Source organism: Lontra canadensis, unplaced genomic scaffold, assembly GCF_010015895.1.
Source record: "Lontra canadensis isolate GAN:19392208 unplaced genomic scaffold, GSC_riverotter_1.0 scaffold8, whole genome shotgun sequence".
NCBI lineage: Eukaryota > Metazoa > Chordata > Mammalia > Carnivora > Mustelidae > Lontra > Lontra canadensis.
This window is the reverse complement of record NW_022631002.1, coordinates 17,772,792-17,787,765: the sequence shown is the minus strand read 5'-3', so window position 1 is coordinate 17,787,765 and position 14,974 is coordinate 17,772,792. Positions and strand designations below refer to the sequence as shown.

Genomic DNA, 14,974 nt, shown 5'->3' with positions numbered 1-14,974 from the left:
CTCCTCCTTGAGGTGGCCCCCAATCCAATATCAGCAAAAAGCAAGATGCTCTGAAAGTAGAACACTTGAATTCCTCAAAGACAGGGCTCCATTTAAAAAAAAAAAAAAAAAAAGAAAGAAAAGCTTGAAGTAACCCCTACAAGGTCTTTGGACCCCAAGCTAAGCTGACCTGACCAGTACTACTTCCTCTTGGTATCTGGCTGAATTCCATCAACTGTGAGAAGGGACTGGGCACAAAACCTCCTAGCACCCCTCCCTGAAGGCTGCAAGAACAAACAGTAGGGTAGGTGAGCAACGAATGCTAGGATTTGCCTGCGAGCCCCCCTTCTTTAGGGGATAGCACTCACCTTCTCTCAAGTAGCTCCTCCCCATACCCATCCTGTCTCCAGTGGGAACTGCTAATCCTAGTAACTCCTCCTCCCTGACCCAAACTGGATCAGTAAGAGAGCTTCCTGGAATTTTTCTACAAGGATGCTGGGAGGAGAGTGGGTCTCAAAGCTCTGTGCTGCCATTGTTCCCATCTTGTGCTGAAGGTTTGACAGCCTAAAGCTAATAAGCACAAAGCAGGTGCAAGAGGCAGAGAAAGAAAGTCTCAGCCTTTGAGTCCCTGAGACCATACTCCTCTGTTTACCCTGCCTGAGTTCTGGCAGACCAACCTGGTTAGAGATGGGTTTCTCTCCCTTAAAGCAACCAAAGTCCTCTGGCTAAAGGGCCCATGTCTAAGCATCCTTTTTTTATTCACCATGCATAATACCTGGTCCACAAAAGATGCTCAAGAAATGTTTGTTGAAGTAAAAAGGGAAACATGGTCGAGGGCAGGCAGGAAGTCTGAACTACAGGATTGTCAATGGTCAGACCACTTCATGACACACTGCCAGTGGACAGTCCTGGGCTTGACTGTGACGAGTTTTGTTGGCATTTTTCTTTTTTAAGAAAAGAAAAGCGGGGCGCCTGGGTGGCTCAGTGGGTTAAGCCGCTGCCTTCGGCTCAGGTCATGATCTCAGGGTCCTGGGATCAAGTCCCGCATCGGGCTCTCTGCTCAGCAGGGAGCCTGCTTCCCTCTCTCTCTCTCTCTGCCTGCCTCTCCGTCTACTTGTGAGCTCTCTCTGTCAAATAAATAAATAAAACCTTTAAAAAAAAATAAAATAAAAAAAGAAAAAAGAAAAAAGAAAAGAAAAGCAATCAGAGCTGTCTGCCTGCATCCTGCCCCTACTTATACAGATTAATGGTGAAGCCACTTCTGGGCCCTGGAAAGAGGCCTGCAGATAGGCTGTGGACCCGGCTCTATACTGGGTCGGTTATTTAGCTCCTCTGAGTCTGCTTCCTCTTCTATCAAACAAGGCAGCTGATGCAAGTATCTTTGCCTGCTCTGGAAAAATCCATGAATCTAAGCTCCCCTTCCCATTAAGAGGGTCTAGCAGCTATGGTGACTGTTGTACCTCTGCCTTGGTAAGCCTCCCCTCTAGCCCTACCACCCTCTGTTTCAGAAGACAACTCCAAACAGAACCCCTGCGGCCAAAGCCAGCACCTTCTAAGTTGGTAGCAGGAGCAATAATCACCCTCTCTGGGTGTGCCTGGTACGAGGGTGGAGTGATAAGGCCAGGAATGAGAGCTGTCACCCTTACCATAGGACTGTCTACAGAAGCCAGCTGTCTGAGAGGACACTGGGATGTAGGTCCAGAAGGAAACAAGGGAGCACAGCTGCCTGGGTCAGGCCCTGTAGGAAGTCAAGTCCAGGTGGTTGTGAGGCAGAGGATGGCTGGGACTGCACAATGGGGACAACACTCTAACCAAAATGCTACAACTAACCATTCTTCCCTGTCCAAAGAGAATAAGCCTGGTCACTCCCAGAGAGAACGAATGGGTAGCTAGCCTGGCACCCACACAGAAAAGCCTGCCACGTCAGACACCTATCAGATGCCAGTGACGCAAGGGGAAAGCCAAGCTTCATTGGAGCCAGGAGGCCCGAGGTGCCCACTTCAGATGCTCTGGCACCATCCACTTCCCCTTCCATTATCACTCAGAGCGGCAGTCTCCCTCACAGAAGTGTGGGGGTGGCTGAGGAAAGGAAATGGTTCATCATCTCGGCACTCCCAGACGCCGTCCCTGGTTACAGTGCCCTGGAGGAAGGAGACTCCCGTGGGGCTGCCAGGGACTCCAGCACGATTGCTCCAGGCACCCACCCAATGCAACTTCCCTCCACCAAGACATGTCAGGGGCCTCAGTGCAGGGGAGCTAGGAATGGAGAGGACTCTCACTGCTAAATACAAAGATTTCTGCATCATCACCATGTTAGCACAGAACCTGGGAAGTGGGCTGGTGCTATGCCTGCCCATTAGCTTCTGGCCCTGGCTCATGACTGACCAGCATACAGAGGCCAGCCCATACCCCACAAAGCTAGCCTAAGCCTTGGCCCCCATGCCACCAAGCCTGCCATCTCTCCCCAATAAATGCGTCCCAGTCACAGTTGGGCTTTGGGTTTGAATCCCAGTTCCGCCACCCAGCCCTCTGGGTTCTCTCGACTGAATTCTCTCAGGGTGGGTGAGAGGATCACATGAGAAAGGCTATGGAACGGCAGCCTGCAGGAGGTACTCACCCTCGAGTTTCCCTCCCTCTCCATTCCTAGCACCAGCTTCATGGTCAATCCTGGGCACTTGAGACTTCCTGCTTCCTTTTAGCAAGGGGGGTGGATCACCCATCTGTCCGAATAGCTCAACAAGGGCAGTCCCAGGCCTGCTCCACTCTTGCTTATCCCCAGTTTCCTGGGGTGGGGGGCGGCCACCGGGCTGGCCTTCAGCGCACTTAATAGAGCTCAGCAGCCATGCCTGGTGACTCTCAAAATGTCACTCATGAGACTGGCTATGGAGGGAAGGTGCTGGGCTGGCTTGGCCAGGGTGCTTGTTGAGCCTGAGGCTGCTGTGGAAAGAACATGTGTCCTGGGAGACCTCCTGGCAGGGCTGCTTCTCAAGGATGGCCACTTACTCAGAGCCATCCCTCCCCAGAAATGCATCAGACAAATGTTTCTCCCCAAACCTTAAGTATCTTAAAAAATCTGACAGACCCATTGCCCGGAGTAGCTCCACAATGGGTAAGGGGAAAGCAAAGGACAACTTTTCACTCAGCAGAGGCAGCGTGGTGGCATCAGAGAAGGCCCATCATAACACTCACATGGCTGCTACCCCAAACTCTCAGAACCCTGGGACCAAGAAACAGGATCTACACAATCCTAAGGCTAGGCCTCTGGCACCTCCAGGCAAAAGGGCTCAAGGGTACCCTGGGAGTCTGCTCTGCATGGAAGCCAAGGTAAGGAGAGCAGGAGAAAAAGGCTCTGCAGGTAGTTGGTGACAGCGGAGGCTGATATCAGGTGGAGCCTGCCCTCACAGGGGGATCCAGGCCCTCTACTGAGAAGGAGCAGGTGTCAGCGTGAAACCATGGGCAAGGCCAGGGGGTGTATAGCCAGCACCTGCATAAAAGGGGCCTTCCAAGAGTCACACTCTTTCCCTGTCCCCAAAGAAATCGATACCTGATGGCCAGGGGAGGTGCAGGGAAGCCAGGGTGAGTCTAGCTAGGTCTGGCTAGGACATGGCTCAAGTAGCATCTGCCATATCTAACAGTGCTACCCGCCTTTACCTCAGGCTCCCACAGGACAGACTCGGTCTGTCACCCATGCTGAATCAGGCTAAGGAAAGGGGTGGCACTGTCCCACAAAACTAAGAGGCAACCTCAACCCCTAGGCCTTTGTATCTCTCCTCTAGAGTTGGGTTTGCCTTTTCCTTGTCTCCAATGAGCTCCTTCTGAACCTCTGGGAAAGTCAGTGGATGGGTGACCCCTGGTAGTGCAGGAGCCTGTGACTTCGCACACACTGCCAGATCCTGAGAGATGGGCATGCGCAAAACCCTTCCCCAAAGGAGGCCCAGGTATGGTGATGCAGTATTTCTAGGACACCTAAATACAGACTCCTGCCCAGCAAGAGGGAAGCAAGGGATTGAGCAGTAACTAGTACCCACTCAGCTCCACCCTGAGGTGGCCCCAGCCTGCAACCATACCAGAGGACACTTGAGAATCTCTGTTTTCAGAGACTGACAAACTCAGGTTTCAGAACTGGCCCTTCTGCTGTTGATGAAACCTCTTACCTCAAAAGACTTAACTTGTCCTGCAAAACAGTCTTAAATTGAGAATTTTCACCTCTGCTACAGAAGTGGGAGCTGGTATTTGGAAGAACAAAATAGGATACTGTAGACAAGAAATCTCCAGGACCAGGAATAATAATTTCCATGCTTGACTGAGTTGCCTCACTTTACAAGGCTGCCAAGCAGTCCTGATATGTTAAGGTAATACAGTTCTCCCTGTGGCTAAGGGAAGAGGCCCACAGAAAAGGACCAGGACTCAGCTGGCTATGGGGCCCAGCGTGCTGCTGGCCCAGGGAGGGCCGGGAACAGAGGGCCTCTCACATGAAGAAAGCTTCACAGCAGGGACCACGGCGGGTCCTGTGGCACCGGCACCATTAACTACCAGGGGAACCACCAGGGATTCCAAACAGATACCTGGCCCTTGGGCCCCAACTGCTAAACCACCATCTGCTCCGGACATCCTAGTGGAACCCGGGTTATCTACCCCTCCACTCCCAGCCAGGTCATTTCCCTCATCTCTGCTATCTGCTATTCTTCTCCCATGGCACATGCAAATGAGAAATATCGGCCATTTGTAGAATCTGTCCCACCCAGTGGAAGCAGGCCCCAGCCACGAGATCAGGACACAAACACTTCTGGGGGCATGCTTCTAACAGACGGTTCAGGGTAGGCTTAAAGTAAGCTCTAGGGGGAGGAAAAGATGTTCACTTGAACATGACCATCCTGTGGGAGCAAGGCAGACAGTCCCCTTACTACCCTCTCACCCCCTACAAGAGCCTAGTTGCAAGGTGCCATCTGCTTCAGGAGATATGCACCCCCGAACCCCCAGTCCCCAGCTGTGGAGCTGTTCTTTTCCAACAGTATGAAGGAAGTTTGCCTCAAGGGTTCTCCTGAGGGGTTGTAGTAATTAAGGTAATACATGCCACACTAAGACAACAGCTGCCTCCTGCACAGAAATGGCAAAGAGGAAATTACCAGCTACCCAGCTCTGAGGCAGACAGGGCTATCTATCCACACAGCTTGAATCTCCCTGGCCCTCTCTGAGGTTCAAGGCACAAAAGGAGAATCTGTCTTATCCTCAACCCCTTCAAAGCCCTCAAGATTAGGAGAAGCCCAAAACCCTCCCTCTGTCCACGCCTCTGACTTTTCCCCCTGCTTCCTCAATCCAGGGATCGCAGCCCACGCTGCTTGCTGCCAGCTCAGCGATGGGAGGGTCGGGCTGAGGGTACTCACCTGCCTGTAGACTATCTGCCCTGCTTTCAAGCCGTTTGTCCATGAATTCTGATATTCTTATTTTGGACCACATGTGCTCCTTGGTTTCACATTTAATGGAGGTCAAAAACACCTTACAAAAGGTAAACCTCAAAACTTCTGACCATGCAGAAACTTCTGACCGTGCAAGCTGAGACAGGCCCGGATGTTCCTTGGAAAGTCTGACCACCAGCCTCATACTGAAGGTACTCTGTTCTTGTCTGCTCCCAGGACCAAGTGAGACCCCAAGAGTGGCTACACCCTGCTTCTGACAGCCCCAGAAGCAAAGACGTCCTTGCGGAGCTAGTATAGGAAAACCTACAAGAAAACACTTGAAACATCAACATCCTATTTGTTTGCTATGCCATCTTCATCCTCCATAACTCAACTCCAGTTAACACATACTAACATGGCTACTCAAATACAGAAAACACAAACACAAAATGTAGTTTAATTACATCTAACTCCACTCTGATACACATTCATAAAAGAACTGTATTTATTCAGGGATGCCTGGGTGGCTCAGTTGGTTAAGCGGCTGCCTTCGGTTCAGGTCATGATCCCAGTGTTCTGGGATGGAGTCCCACATCAGGCTCCTTGCTCGGCAGGGAGCCTGCTTCTCCCTCTGCCTCTGCCTGCCACTCTGTCGCCTGTGCTCGCTTGCTCTCCCTCTCTCTCTGTGACAAATAAATAAATAAAATCTTAAAAAAAAACCACAAAAAACTGTATTTATTTATTTACTTAAGAACTTCAAATGTATAGGTTCTTCCTTCCACAGGTAGAAAAAACACTTTTTCTCAATTACAACAAAAGCTAACATGTATGTACCCCTTTTTTTATTAGACACTGCTCTAATCACTATGCAGGACCTTACTAAATTCTCAAAGCCATTCCATATGTGAGTTACCTACAAGTATTGTTTCCATTTTACAGATGGGGAAAAGAGAGGCACAGAGCAGTTAAGTAACTTACCTCAGGTAACACAGCTGCCAGGATGCAAATGCAGACCATGTGGCTCCAGAGCCCATGCTCTTAAGCACTGAGCTACATACTGCTCCACAAGCTGACTGCAACCCTAAAGATGTGTTTCCTCGCTCACTAAATGTGAGCCCAGAGCTGATTCAATGACACTGAGCCCTAACAAACAGAGAAGGGGGAACAGTCACTCCTCTTATAGGTAGAAGGTGGCAGCAGAGCCCCCATGCACAATCAGTGCCACAATAGTTAGGGCATAGTAGGGAAGCTACGATCCAAATAAAGGCTTTTCCCAGACAAGGGCAGGCTTCAGGCCAGCAGGGACCTGACTCAGGAATGGTTCCAGAACCACACTTGGTTTACTGAAGCCACAGCACTGAAGCAGAGCACAGCAAGATGCAGAAAGAGCCCACGGGCATTATGCTCACTCTGGAAGAGTGGTGATAAAAAGATGTGGTCCAAGTCCCCGTGAGGGTATCGTTGGGTAAGTATGAATAAGTCACACAAGGCAGAGAGGTAAATGTCATGAGAGAAATGTGGTCAGGACCAAAAGGGTTAGGCAGTATTGCACAGGGGGACACAAGCAGGAAGGATACCCCCACAGTAAGAAGGGCACCTATCAAGAGGCACAGCAGAGAATGTCTGCAGGGTATCTCGGGCCTCACAAACACACTGGTGTGCAGCCCATGTAGAGGGTAGAGGGCAGACGATGCCAAGCAAGGCTTACAGGCCTGTGTCCCTGGAAGAGGGGTCAGAAGCACAAAACAGGCAAGGGACAGGAAGTGGAGAGCAGAGACCTGAGATAGAGCAATGAATCAGGAGGCCACGGAAAGAGCCCAATGGGAAGGCAATGACAGTAAGGATAGAGAAGGGGACCAGATTAAAGACATACTTGCAGAGTGGCAGAACCATGGGATGGATGCAGAAAGGGACAGGGTGAGATTAGTCTGAAGAGTGCCACCTGGGGGCTGGGTGAACAGCGACTGTCAGTGGACACAAGGAAAGCAGGAGGATCTGGGTTTTGCAGTCAGATAAACTTAGTTTGTAGCAAGCAGGTTCACTGTGTGCTGGACCGTAAACAAAGCACTGAGGTTTCAGGAGATGTGACCTGCTCAAAGACAGAGAAGAGCCAGAGAAGTGAGTTGTATAACTGCCTGGATGGCTCACGAGCTGCCTTTCAACTGCGCTTTCAGGCCTTGGCAAAGTACGGTCAACCATTCATAGGCCACAGAGTCTTGGGGCCCCTCAAAAAGAGAGAACTGCCTCTACCGCCTCCACACCTACTTCACGCAGCTACCATTAAGTTCTACTCAGCAACAAGATGCAAGCAACCAGAGAAACCAGCAGGCTGGGGCAGAGGAGAAAAGAAGGGCGGGGAGGAGTGTGGAGGACTCTGTGTGTGTGTGTGTGCACGCGCTCGCATGTGTATGACAGAGGTTATCTCCTACAGTCAAGAAGTAGAGAGGGGTGGAGGCTCTCTCTCAGTCAAGTCCATCATCTGCTGTTACTGGTTTCACTCAACCAGATCAGGAACTATAAGAAAAGGGGCTTCAGTTCTACACTCGGGCCTCTCCTTTCTCGTAAGTTTCTCTTCCAGGGACTCGTGAAAGGCTGGACTGCCAAAGATCCGGTACTTCTTGCAGCAGCACCTGGGCAGGCGAAGGCTGGACTTCCCAAGTTACCTTCTTCTTAGAGTCACTCAGATAAGGGCGGTTCGATTTGCACTCTTCTACTTGCTCTGAATGACACTGAGACTTGGCATCTAAAATGGCTATCACCAGGCCATTTTATTAATAAAAGAATTCTTAAAACAAATTATCAGCAAAATCCTACAAGCACAACATAGTAGTTTGTAGTCTGTTCACCTACTACTCGGAAGATACCAAGCTGGATGAACTACTTCCACAGGGCCCATCCTCCTCCCCATCTCTCGAATCCCAGATACCACCATGCTCTTCTGGACCACTGAGACAGTCCCTAACTGGCCTTCTTGCACCTGCTCATCCCCCCTCCAACCTGGACAGATCACACCTCCGCTTAAATCCCTCAGTGGCTCCCTGTAACACCCAACCCACTGTCTCCCTGACCTAGTAACAACCATCAGGCTCAAAGCTGCTTAAACCCTCCAACCTGAAGCCCTCAGCCCTTAGGCACAAGGTTGCAGGTGACATTATTTTCAAAATTTCTTTTACCCTCTAATAACAAATTCATAAAATAGACTGATATATAAATAAGAAAAAACAAATGTACAGAAAACTCTATGGTGGACTGGAAACAAACTCTGTACCTACATATTTCACAAAACCTGATGTGCTAGAGTATAAATGAGCATTAAGCAAACTTTTTTTTTTTTTAAGCAAACTTTTTCAAAGTACGACCACATCATATTACTGATCATGATGGAAAAAGGTCAGGTTCAGCCAATTAAACAAATAAATAGTGCCCGATCATGTGAAAATTATTCAAGCATTCTATTGTCTTGAATACAACCTCGGTCAGGAAGAAAATCAAGAATAAAGATATTTATTATATAATATATATGTATATAATATATATATTTAAATATGATACTATATATATTTAAAATATATTTTATTATATTATTATAACTGTCTTAAAATGAAAAGCTCAAACTAAAACAGCATATCAGATTCATAAAAAGAGAGGGCACTAGGGTGGCATAGTTGGTTAAGCATCTGTCTCTTGGTTTTGGCTCAGGTCATGATCTGAGGGTTGCGAGACTGAGCCCCAAGTCAGGCTCCACACTCACCATGAGGTCTGCTTAAGACTCTCTCTTCCTCTGTCCTTCTCCCACATGCACTCTCTTTCTCTTCTCTCAAATAAATTAATTTAAAAAATTTTTGTGAGGGGCACAGGGGTGGCTCAGTCACTTAAGCGTCTGCCTTTGGCTCAGGTCATGATCCCTGTATCCTAAGATAGAGCTGTATAGGGCTCCCTACTCAGCAAGGAGTCTGCTTCTCCCTCTCCCTCTGCCCCTCCCACCACATGTGCTCCCTTACTATCTTTCTCTCAAATAAATAAATAAAATCTTTAAAAAAAAATTGTGAGGCATAAAGTAGTACTTATAGAAAATATGTAACAATAAACATCTATCTTTATTCTTTTTAAAAGATATTATTTATTTTTGACAGAGAGAGACACACAACGAAAGAGGGAACACAAGAAAGGGGAGTGGGAGAGGGAGAAGCAGGCTTCCCGCCGAGCAGGGAGCTGGACACGGTTCGATCCCAGGACCCTAGGATCATGACCTGAGCCAAAGACAGACGCTTAATGACTGGAGCCACACAGGCACCCCTGCTGAAGAAAATTAAAGAAGATCTAAACAAATGGAAAAACATTTCACATTCATGGACCAGAAGATTTAACATTATTAGGATGACAATACTTCCCAAACTGATCTACAGATTCAGTGCAATCCATTAAAATCCCACCTGATTTCTTTATAGTAATTAACAAGCTGATTCTAAAATTCATATGGAATTGCAAGGGAACCGGAAGAGTCAGAGCAATCCTGAAAAAGAAGAAAAAAGTTCAAGGACTCACACTTCCCGATTTCAAAACTTACTACAAAGCAACAGTAATCAAGACAGTATGGTATAGGCAAGGACAAATATATAGATCAATGGAATAGAATTGAGAATCTAGAAAAAAAAAATCCATACATCTTTGGCTCAAATTATTTTCAACACAGGTACCAAGATCATTCAGTAAGGAAAGAATAGTTTTTTCAACAACTGATGCTAGGACAATTGGACAGCCACAGGCAAATGAATGAAGTTGGATCCTTACCTCACACCATAAAAATTAAATGGATCAAAACCCTAAATAAAAGTTGTTACCACATGACCCAGCAATTCCACTCCTAGGTATACAACCAAATGAAACGAGACATATGTCCACACAAAAACTTGTACACAAATGTTTACAGCATAAATCATAACAGTCAAAAAGTAGAAACAAGCCAAATATTCATTTAAAAAAAGAAAACAGGGGTGCCTGGGAGGCTCAGTGGGTTAAGCATCTGCCTTTGACTCAGGTCATGATCCCAGAGTCCAGGGATCAAGCCCTCCGTTGGGTTCCCTGCTCAGCAGAGAGCCTGCTTCTCCTCTACCTGCCGTTCCCCCTGCCTGTGCTTGCTCTCTGTCTCTCACTCGCTCGCTCTTCTGTGTCAAATAAATAAAATCTTTAAAAAAAAAATCCAAATACTCACCAACAGACACATGGGTAAGCAAAATGTGATATACCCATATAATAGAATATTATTTGGCCATAAGAAGAAACGAAGTTCTAATACACACTACAACTTAGATGAAGCTCAGAACATTATGCTAAGTGAAAGAAGCGGTATGCAAATATAACACCTGTTGTATGACTCCACTGATATGAAATGTCCAGAAAAAGGAAAATCCATGGAGACAGAAAGTAGATTAGTGGTTTCCAGGGGCTGCAGGGAAGGAGAATCAGAGAATGACTGCTAATGGGTATGGGGCTTCTCTTTGGGGTGATGAAAATGTTCTGGAACTAGATAGAGGTGATGGTAGCACAACTCTGTGAGTACATTAAAATCACTGAAATGCATACTTTAAAGGGGTGAATCTTATGGTCTGGTCAGCAGAGAGTTTGTTTAAGATTTTTCTCCCATTTCCTCACCTTCTGCCCTTCCCCCTGCACTCTCCTTCTCTCTCTCAAATAAGTAAATCTTTAAAAAAAAGTTTATTTATTTAAGTAATCTCTACACCCCACATGAGGCTTGAACTCATGACCCCGAGATCAAGAGTCATGTGCTCGGGGCACCTGGGTGGCTCAGTGGGTTAAAGCCTCTGCCTTTGGCTCAGGTCATGATCCCAGGGTCCTAGGGTCGAACCCCGCTTCAGGCTCTCTAGTTGGTGGGGAGCCTGCTTCCTCCTCTCTCTCTCTCTCTCTCTCTCTCTCTCTGCCTGCCTCTCTGCCTACTTGTAATCTCTGTCTTGTCAAATAAATAAATAAATAAATAAATATTTTTTAAAAAAGAGTCAAGTGCTCTACTAACTGAGCCAGCAAGGAGCCCCCCCTTTTTTAGGTTTTGACAATATTAATCAGAGCCATTTTCCCATAAAGAGAATCAGATGGCCAAAGCAGAATATACGGAAAGTGATGCCACAAGAATGAACTTACTTGAACAAGCTAACAAGAAAGGAAGGGAAAGTCTTTAAAATGTCCTCCCCAAAAGACCAGCTGGCCCTGATAGATTCTCTGACAAGTTTTTTTAAACTTACAAATCAAAAGTAATCTACATACACGGTCATGAAAATAAGAAACTCCTCCCAATGACCTAGCAGGATTCTTCTTAACTACACAAGATAATACTGAGTTATCTCAACATACACCCATAAGGCACATATAAATATAACTGTCCACTTATGATGAAATGCTTCCAGTTAAGTATTTCAGAATAAGGAAAGGAGTCCTTTTTTTAACCAAAACCTACCACCTTCTGAAGTTCCATCACACGCCTAAGCTCTTGTGATTCTTACTGCCCAGGCTGCCCAGCTTAGCCTCCACCCCCTCTGGAAGGTCTCTTCTACAACAGTTCACTCTTGAACTAGTTACTTATTAGCAAATCTAATCACATTTTGCCTATGTTCAGAATACTCCTGCAATCCCCACTGCTTAAATAAAGAAGTCCATGCCCCTCGGAATGGAACATAAGACTCTTCCTTCAACTGGGTTATTCTGACTGTCCCCAGGAAGGCATCCCATCACACAAGACAACTTACAGATCTACTCACAGGCCTTACTGTACCACCACACAGACCCACCTGACAAACTCCTGTATGTCTCTCAACACCAGGCCAAAACACCCCTGTAAACCCACAGTAACCACCGCTCTCCCTCAGACACAACAGTATCTATCAAGAAGATACATCAACACTCAAATATCTCACCTGAAGTTAACACCAAAGTCTCAAATTCTAGACCCAGCCTAGGCCACCATCGTCACTCACCTCCCACCAACCATATATCCTAAAAGTCCCAATAGCCTTCATCACAACCAAGGGTCTCTTGGAAATCAGAAGCAACAGCCAGAAAGGCTTTAGCTGCTGTCATCCTCCATCCCATGTCCCCAGTGGAATACATGCTAGTAGCTTCAGGTCCAATTGTTATGAACGATGATCCTTTCAGTTTTGGATAATGCATGCTCATTAACTACCCCCACCCCCTGCATATGTGTGTACACGTACCAAAGAAAGCAATCCCAGAAAATGAAAAGTGCCAAAGGGGATTCTGATCTTCCAAATCCAGCATTGGGATAAACAAGCCCACCATCATTCCTAAGAGGAACGTCTTCCCTCTACCCCTACATCTGTCTTGTGCTAGGTCTTTTCAGCCGTTCAGCCAGTCCTGTCTCCTGGGAAAGCCAGAGGCACCCATCCTTCCTAGGGAGAATCCCTATCTAGCTGCAAACTGATTCCTACTTTTTTTTTTTTTTTTAAGATTTTACTTATTTATTTGACAGAGAGACACAGTAAGAGAGGGACCACAAGTGGGGAGCGGAGCGGGGGCAGAAGCAGGCTTCCCATCAAGCAAGGAGCCCGATGTGGGGCTCAATTCCAGGACCCCGGGACCACGACCCTAGCCGAAAGCAGATACTTAACAACTGAGCCACCTAGACGCCCCTGATTCCTACTTTCTACCTTAAGGAATAATCAGGGAGATTTTCAAAAATGACAGGAAGGGGGGGGGCGCCTGGGTGGCTCAGTGGGTTAAAGCCTCTGCCTTCAGCTCAGGTCATAGTCCCAGGGTCCTGGGATCGAGCCCCGCATTGGGCTCTCTGCTCAGCAGGGAGCCTGCTTCCCCTCTCTCTGTGCCTGCCTCTCTGCCTACTTGTGATTTCTGTCAAATAAATAAATAAATAAATAAAATCTTTATTTAAAAAAAAAAAAGAAAGAAATGACAGGAAGAAAAGCCCTCAGAGCCGGTAGCCAGAGTGAAATGAAAATAGGTGTAATTCCCAAAGGGGCCCCTTTCTCCTGCCAAACAAGAGACACACCACTCAGGATAAAAAAAGGCGCCAACTCTCCGGATACATTAGTGTGGGGACCAACACCTCATCTACTGTCTCCAAGCCCCTTCTCCTATAGGCCCACATCCTGGGCCTAGACAGGGTCTGACTGCATAAGGGCCCCAAATGCATTTCCACACAATATTATATTCTCAACATCAAGGCACATGACCAGCAGCTAGCCTCCAACTGGTGCAGAGGGGGTCAAAAACTCCATCTTATGAGTGAGGCAAACAGATGTGGCCAGCTCCGCATGGCTCCATCTCAAAGAGACTCAGGTCAGCCCAGGTAGACCGTGAACCTCCCCCTCCCACCTCATCTGCTCCACTCCATGGATCTCAAACCAAATGAGCAATGCAAAAAACAGATCTTACTAAAGAAGGATGAGCATGTGAAACTTGGAATACCAAGCCTAGTGCATGGTTAAAGGCTGTATTCCAAATCCACCTGATAGATGTGAGGACTCCTTGATACAAGGGCATCTGCGTTTGCTTCTTTTAATTCTATCTACACTTTTTAAACAAATAATATATTCACAAGAAAGAAAATGTGAAGATTTTGAAAATAAAAAATTTCTTTCCCAGTCCTATCCCTAGTCACGCTGTCACTTCCCAAGGGATAGCTGATATTACAAGTTTTTCTATAGATTTCCAAAGATATTCAATGCATGTATAAGCAGGTACAGATATGCTCAATTTGCCTTTTTAATTTTTATATACTTCATAGCACATCATACACTGTTCTATGCCTTATATTTTCCACTTAACAATACACTCTAGAGATTACTCTAAATCAGTACCTAAAGAACCTCCTCATTCTTTTCATGGCTGCATAGTATTCTTTTCTGGATTAACAAAATCTGAATTAACAAAAATTCATTTAACCAATGTTCAAGGTTGCTTAAAGTGATAGTTAATAACAGATTATAACAGTTACTTCTACATAATAAGCCTCTTCTTCACTGCCACCAAAGCAGTGCAAAAGTTCAAAGAGCACACTTGGTATAAGAAAAAGATTAAGGGGCATCCGGGTGGTTCAGTTGGGTAAGCCACTGACTCTTGAGTTTGGCTCCATGATCTCAGGGTTTTGAGATCAAGCCCCTTGTCCCTCTTCTTCCCCCTCTGTCCCTTCTCCCTGCTTGCAGGCATTCTCTCTCTCTCTCTCAAATAAATAAATAAAATCTTGGGCGTGGGGGGGGAGATTACAGCCACATGCTACACAAAGAAGTCAAATATGCCACACACATCCTGATTAATAACTAAAGGTCAGTTTTCCCTGAGATCAAAGCCAAAACATTTCAGACTCCTGACAAGTAGTTGAATCCTGAGCAAGTCTAGATTTCAAGTTCTTGAAATTGGTCAATTAGAAAAAGATATCTGTGTCTTACATTAAGCATAGATGGGAAAAGATGTAACATTTAAGTGCTGCTCTCTCTTTGGAAAAAGCCAGCTGCCTTCTCTCGGTGTCTGGGGCACAAAAAGTAGAGAGAGCCAGGGCAGAGACACAAGAGACTTTGCCTGCCTTCATGACAATGCCAGGGTAGCTTGCACCATGT

The 14,974-nt window shown here is 46.7% G+C and overlaps 1 protein-coding gene across 2 annotated transcripts in view; it reads right to left on the bottom strand.

Annotated features, from left to right (window-relative positions):
* Window positions 1–14,974, bottom strand: part of RANBP10 (RAN binding protein 10) — a 65,374-nt gene that overhangs the window by 23,801 nt on the left and 26,599 nt on the right. The window contains exon 1 of one of the 2 annotated variants that reach the window (XM_032854175.1): window positions 9,809–9,825. The exons of the other annotated variant lie outside the window; for it this stretch is intronic. The gene's annotated coding sequence lies outside the window, so the exon portion shown is untranslated. Of the gene's footprint in view, window positions 1–9,808; window positions 9,826–14,974 lie in introns of those variants that run through there. 2 annotated transcript variants of the gene reach the window in all.